The sequence below is a fragment of the Teleopsis dalmanni genome, chromosome 2 (genome assembly GCF_002237135.1).
Source record: "Teleopsis dalmanni isolate 2A chromosome 2, ASM223713v2, whole genome shotgun sequence".
NCBI classification, from domain to species: Eukaryota; Metazoa; Arthropoda; class Insecta; order Diptera; family Diopsidae; genus Teleopsis; species Teleopsis dalmanni.
In genome coordinates, this window is record NC_051847.1 from 120,907,148 (window position 1) to 120,915,323 (window position 8,176).

The following is an 8,176-nucleotide window of genomic DNA, read 5'->3' on the forward strand; positions in this document are numbered from 1 at the left end:
GTGAGTCAGTACTTCTATTAGTAGAAGCAGTCAGTTAATCAATTCCAGCTAATTTTTGTATTTAAATTATTTTTCAATTATCTTGACTAATTGCAATTTGTTTATGATGTACTTCATTTTTCTGAAAATACGGTTTAACTGAAGGATTATGCTTAGAAGTTAAAATAATTAAAATGATTTATAAATCAGATGTTTGTTTTGAACTTTCTTCAACGTTCTTCACTTTGTCGATACGAGTATATATGCCATATATCAGTTATAGCGCAAACAATCTTTTTAAATGGTGATTTATTAAAATATTAAAAAAATTAGTATTCATTCGATATGATCACTAGATTAGCAATCATTAAACCTTTAACACACAGTAAATGAGTTTCCCAATGAAATCAAAATTTCTTACTTTTTGTAAACATACAACCGCAAAAGAATCCTGTAAACCACCTCTAAAACATTTTATAGGATACTTTAAAAAGTTGTAATACTTATAGTTTTTTTTTGATAAATGCTATCTAATTAGCCCTAAAATTATTTGATTTTATTTTTGAAGGGAGGCATATTGTATTGCTCAGTAACATCTAAAATAAATTAAAAAGACAGTTTGCAGAAAGAATTAACACATTAGTTACTTTGCTTTTTATTAGGTTATATAAAAATTGAATATTTCGAAACATATTGTTTCACTGACTCCTGAAACGCCACTTATAAAAAATTCAGTGATTCAGTATTTTCTTACCTTAATTACGAAAATCGTGGTGGACGGTTCATGCATACAAGCAGGGGAGTTTCTCAAGGGACTGATGGATCCCGAAATTACTAAAGTGACTGTATATATATATGTATCTATATGTATTTGGAAATAAATGATTGGAAAGCTACTCCTAACGTTAATTTTTGGCTGTAGGCTTGAGACTGTTAATGCTTTAATACTTTGAATACTTTGAGACTTTGATAGCGACTCTTGATATCTTGATTTGTACACAATTAAGTTTTCTGCTTTATTTTCAATAACACAACGTCACACTTGGTCGAATCTGGTGAACTTATTAGTATGCATTGTGGGTCTGACATTATAGTCAGTTCCAATAGATGAAGCTTTATTGTCATTTATAAGTGCTTCAAATATGGATTGTCTAGTGACTTTAATAAACTTTTTTGGTTACATTCATGAACCGTTGTGTTTAATAAAATGTACAATGAATTTCTAACGGAAATATGTTAGTGTTCTACACTAAATAAGTAAATGATGCTAATTCAAATAAATAGATTTATCTGTATTTGATTATATGTATTTTTAATTGACTTTTGATGGGAACAGTCAATAAAGAGATAGTTTTTTACAAACTTGCATATTTCAAAAAGAGTTTATTTCAACATAATGTTGTTATTAAAACGAATTTGATAACAAATATATTCGAAAAACCTTTTAAAAAGTCCATAAAGAAACTTCTCTGATAGCCTGCAAACCACACATATATATATAATCTCTGACGATACAAATAATAATGAAATCGTTTCCTCTTACAGAACCACAAATATGCAAACAATCTCTACTAATTAGTGTACGTAAGCAGCTGTAGTCAAAGGCACTGGACAAAACTCAGCCGTCTTATCCTTAAAATCCCACAAATTATGTACTCATATTGACCACTTGAAAATCCGATTACCTACGCAGTGGGTTGTCCAAATAGCCACGCACACCTTCACACACAAATCACCCTCAAAACAAGGCAGAATGTGCCCGAGACTGGTTGCAAATGTCGCACGCCTCATAAACTGATTGTTTTCCCTTTGTAGTTTGAGGACATACGGCGAAGTATGCAATATTCTTGTAGAATATTTTGTACAAATTAAATTTTCTTTAAACAACAAAAATACTTTTAAGTAAATATACAAAATATACATAGTAAAAAAAAATAATAAATAAATCCGAAGTGGACATTGTAAGAAGAAAATTAGATTTTCAGCTTAGATTATGGCATAACAAAATATTTTATTTTCCACAAAAATCATCTTCCTTCTTCCTCTTCTTCTCCAATGTATGGGACATAGCAACAATGTGGCCACATTGTTTACTTACTCGTGGGCATTTTATCATGATCATGAAAATGCGTATTTTTTGGTTTAAATCTCATCTTTTCTTCTATGAAATTTTTGCTGAATTTTCTTTTTAAGAATTTCTTTAATATTTTTTCAGAGTTTGTTAAAGCAGTACAAGCCTTAGAAGATGCAAACATTATGCAACAACTGCTGCTGCCGCTGCTGCCGCTGCTATTTCTATTGCTTCTGGTCATTGTTCTCACAGTTGCAGTTGTTATTGTTGTCAATGATTATAGTGACATTGTCTGCTTAAATTGCACAGCACAAGCCAAACTCAGCCAGGCCGAGCCCGGTTTACTCAAGTCAAGTCATGTTGAGCCATTCTAAGCCAAGCTGGATCGTTCGTTGTAGGCCTATTGTTTTGAGAAATTTGTATCGCTTTTTTAGAATCTATTTAGCACACAATGGCGTTGAAATCGTATTATTGCTTTTTGAGTGCTCTTTATGAAAGATTTATGGGTTTTCAGATTTTCCTAGTACTTGTCCGTTTACAAAGTTCGAAAAGTTGTAATTTATTAAATAATAAAAATATACCTAATTGATATCAACTCTGGTGTACGACAGAGACCTAAAATGTCTAATAAAAAAAATCAGAATAGCAAAAATTATAGAATAAAACACTAAGTAAAAGAAACTATTTATAACTAATCAAAATTTTTAACTACATAGCTATTAACACTTTTTATAAAAATATTAGGTTAATATATACAGCTGCATATATGGAATTGATAATAACTGACGCTATCGGAGTCGCTGTTAGGCCGATTGGAAATTATCTTGTTAGAACCTATTAAAAGCTCTGTTAGGAGAGACATTTAGCAGCAATAAACTATTCTAACAGTTGGCACCATGGTATCATTACACAAAAAAGATAGGAAGGTAAAATGTAGCAACTATAGGGGTATCACCCTGTTAATTGCAGTCTACAAGATATTTGCTTTAATTCCTAATATGTGTTTACAAACCTTCTATAAAAGAATTATTGGTAGCTACCAAGCTGGATTTAAACCAAGTGATTTTAATAAGTGATCAAATTTTCGTCATAATTTTCGACAAATTATTCAAAATTTGAACAAATGCAGCCGAGATATATATATATATCTACTATTTATTAATTTCAAACAAGCGTTTGACACAATTAATAGAGGTGCACTGTGGAAAATATTGAGACATTTCCACATACTACAAAATTTTATAAACTTAATCAAGATGACAACAATGGGCGTGTCAAGGTAAATCATTTATCGAAAAGTCTTGAAACGCAGAGTCTTACACCATATACTTGGTCTAGTGAGAAAAGGCAACTTTTATCAGCTAATATATTCCGACGAATGTCAAAAAGAGTTTAGTGAACCAACGATAAGCAATTGAGTAAAATTAAAGCAATTAGGTTAGGTGGAGAATGTCCAAAAAATGAACCTAGATAACCCAACAAAAAAAATAATCCCATGCGCACCAGAAGGAAGAAGAAGAAAAAGAGGTCAACTAAGTTTATGCTGGATAGACAACGTTGAGCACAACGCAGCTGTGTGGAGGAAGAAACTGAAGAACTCTAGCAAGCGACAGAGATAATAGAAACAATTACAAATGGAAGCGCCATTAATGACGATGAACTGTTGAAGTAATTATTATTTAGAATTTTTAAATATCTAATTAATTGTAGATGTATTATTACTCATTTGTTACAACTTTTCATTTTCATTTAGAATAACATCATCGCTACTTTCTTACGTTTTGTTCCCTTTATTAGTATATCTCGATACAATCAAATTAGATACAAATAATTTATAATACGTCTTATAGGTAAACTTAAGTTTTATTTCTTTATTCACTTTGTTGTTTCTAATATGTATTGACTTTGCGATTTGGTCTAAGTCTTATATACTATATCATTTTTACATATCATGTAGCTACTATAATAGAAGTTCATTGTTAAGTCAAGATTATCACTATATAAAAGCGTTACTAACATTTTTTATTCATTATGTTGAAAAGTCTATATTGATAATTTGTTTAGTCATTTAGTTTAGAACGCTATACACGAATTCCCATATCTTCAGTTTTATTTGATTAATCTGCAAATTCGCTAATTATACGAGTATAAACGATTTTAAGGCAAATTAATGCTCGTCCGAAATCGTAACCATTGTTTAAAATGCAGGTGTAAAAATTATACTTATTGCTTTGCTAAAGCACTACAAAAATTTAAATTCTTTGCCATTCTTATAAATACATCTTCCTTACTAAATTGTCATCAAATCTTCATAAAAAAAACTAAAATTAATGTTACTTAATTAATAAGAAATCAAAACTACAAAAATACAATAAAAATACAAACATAACAACTGGAAACTTAATAAGTAGCGTAATTAGCTATAAGAAACAATGCATACTATTTCCACATAGTACATATATAACTTTTTTAATCACATAAAATAAAGTTTGAGGTTAATTAAATCTACAGTGGTTCGCGTATTAATGTTGTTAATCCCAGAAAAGAATATTAGAAATGAATAATAGGTCTTTTGTTTTACAATAATGATACTATTTTAGATTAACTGGAAGTAGCACCCATTGCTGCACCACGTAGTCTCCAATAAATAGAGCTATACTCAATAATCATTTAGTAATACTACATTGATAATTTTCGTTTTAAAAAGCTAGTTGATTTTATCGATATCCGTCAAATGTAGTAATGTTTGACGTAACTTACAAATGCTTATGCGAACAAGGTTCCAAGGCAAGGTGAAAAGTCCAAGCATTTGCAAATACGTGTGTTCTACAGTTCCTTGCAATATCTTTAGATGATGGTACCCAAAAAACGTAAATTAGAAATTGTTTGGGATTCTCGTTAACGCATATATACCAGATATCTATAGTTCTTGTTCTTTTATTATTAGTATTTGATTCTAGTATGGAAACAGTTATGAAAAATATCATAACTTTTGAAATGATTCGAAAATCTGTTTATTCATTGTAATCTAGATAACAGTTTTAAGGATATCAACGCTTGTAATTAGTATACCAAGGAGACGCAATATTAAATGCAAAGTTTACCTGGTATTTCTTCTTCTAGAAGTCAGTATTCTTCACTATAAGTAAAAGATGTATAAACAGTGTATAACGATTAATTAGGATATGATATGTTTAGCGATCAATTTGTGTAATGTGATATATATGAATATAATATTTAATGTGTACGTTATAAGATTACATATTTATGAATTCTGAATTATTGTGATTATTTCACAGCAAATATTTATGTACTGTTCACTCATTCAAAAGGATTTCTGCTCTAATTGATGATATAAAACAAAAGATATTCTTCTTATAAGGAAATATTTTGCTATTATAAATAAAACAATTAAATGTTTGAATATTGGTTATCACTGAAAATTCAATAAGTATGTGAAAGTCATTTGCATGACCTCAACTCGCTTTAATATATAAAAAATATCAATAAAATTAAACTTGGAAGTAAAAATGCAAAAAAATTTTTATTGGCAGCTCTGAAGACTAATTTGACGTGTGAGTGCCAAGCTACGTTTCCAATTTATACGAGGGCTGTACATAAATTTCTTAAAATTTACAATATTTATACAATCTTAAAAATTCATACATAAATACATATACATACACACATATATATATTTTATTAAATTTTTGTTAGTTTAATCTCTTCTCTAATTTGGTAAAAAGAAGAAATTGTAATAAATTTTTTCGGTATTAAGTAATTTTTAATAAAAATTAGAATACCATAAAAATTTGTGTTATCGATATCACAAATGGGTTGTATGAGTAGCATTCCAAGAACAGATATGTTATACGTCGAAACAGTATCCAAACAACTAAAACTTGGTAGATAACAAACAACAAACGATTTATATAGCCTTTACTTGACATTTAAATATTTCAAAATAGTTGGATAATGTATTATGGGTAGACTTGCAATTAGACTAAATTGTCATATAGGTAAATGATTTTTGTTGATAGTTTATAATAAAGAGAAAGATAATTCAATTTATAATGACATTTTTTTATATTCAGTTGAAGCAAATATCTGGTTTTTAAAATTTAAGTGTTAAGAACATATTATTCTTTTACAGTTTTAACAAACTTTTTCAATACTTTTTTTAATAGGGAGGCCTGTCTTTTGATATCAAAATATGTCAAGTCACAATAAAGCCTATTTTTACCTTAACATTTTTGGGTTTTTTGAGTATATTTACACGACAACCTAACCTTATATTAGTATTTAAAAATTAGTTTATACTATATGCCCATTACCTTCATTAAAGCAGTTTATTTGATTTAAGTCGCTAATTACACTGATTAACCGTACAAAGAGCTTTAGTACTTTTTAGCTTATGCAGCATTAAAAAATACATTTCCCAAAATGGAAATTATCAAAATTTGACATATTTGACACCTGAAACAAAATGTAAATAAATAAAAAAACAAAAATTAAAATAAACAAGAAGAAAGAATTCCAAGTACAAAATGTTTTATTTTATAAATAAACATTCTTATAACTTTCTGACACAAAAAGCTCTTTTACATGCATGAACGAACTTATGCTAATGGAAACGATCAATTCATAGTTTGATTAATATATAATACATTGATTTAGCTGCAGTGGGAACATGGTATTAGTTTAATTCAAATAGGTATTGAAAGAAAATGTAAAAATAGAATCTATATTCCACGAAGAACATATTAGTTAACTACTTTGAGCAAGAAGGATATATAATACTGGATTAGAAAATACACTTTAAAAACTTTACTTACATCCCCCGTTGTATTCACTAATATACAAGTACGTGAAATTTTCGTATATAAAATTATTGAAATAAATTTAATAAGTTTGGATATAAGCACGCATTGCTTGAGGCACCCGGAATTCCAATTTGCCTCACATATTGCCTTATGCGAGGACACTCATCTAAAAATAATCATGTAAGAGAAGCGTCAAAAATATCAAGAAAAGCCATAAAAACATTTGAAGTCAATTTTCTTTAAAGCTTCACTTCACTGCAAAACGAGACTCTGCCGTTGGTTAGTTCATCAATTCAACTTTGACTGGTGTAAAATACCGAAAAACGGAAATTATAATGGACAATTTCTTTTAAAATATGGAATATTTTTGGGGTCTGTTTTATATCAAACTTTAGGTTGCCATAATTGAAAAATTATAAAATAATTTATTATAAAGAACTATGTTTTCCATTAAATTTATAAATAAATTTTGTACAATTAGTATATATAATGAATAAAGTACAAACAAAATTTGATCCATCCTACTTAAAACACTTAAGTCAGGTTTAAGAATTAAAACTATTACACGCCTCATTGTAAATCACTCCCAAATACCTGTAAATATATTTTTAATAACAATTTTGTTTTTTTTTTCTTTTTTAGTTTAGTCGCAACAACAATAAACAAAAAGACAATTTACTTAAAATATTCTTCCTCATGCTGAGCGCGATTTGAAATGTCGATTAACGTAAGATACGTAAATTTACAGTTTTCATTGGAAAAAAATTGCATAAAAAAATTATAAAAGTAATGATGAAAAGCGCGCTTGGACTCGCCTTCACACAGTTTTCAGTTGAATTGCACACACTTTAGCCTTTATTGTGAGCCAGCCGATTTACCGAAGACCTCAAACTGATTTCAGCAATAAGCATTAGTAAAAATTGCAATTGTTCGGACCGCGCACATGCAGCGCTGCAGCGCTGCAGCACTAAGTTCATTTTGATAAGAGTTACGAGTGGTGTGAGTGAGCGAGTAACCTAACCTATGCTGGTAAGATTGCACGATTCCAATGGCACATCACACATAGTAAAGTGTTTCATCGAAGATCGATGAATGCTGCTGTGACGCTATGCGATTGAAGGTATCTGCTCCTAATGGCCTTTTAACGAAATCGAAAAAGGAAAATAAGTGCTGAAAATTGAAAAATAAAAAACGAAACTCTAAACCAAAAATAAAGTGGAAAAATCGTACCGTTCAATTGCAACTAACGAATTTCACTTCACTATAAAAGCAGCCTAACAATCTGAGGTGTATATTGAAATAA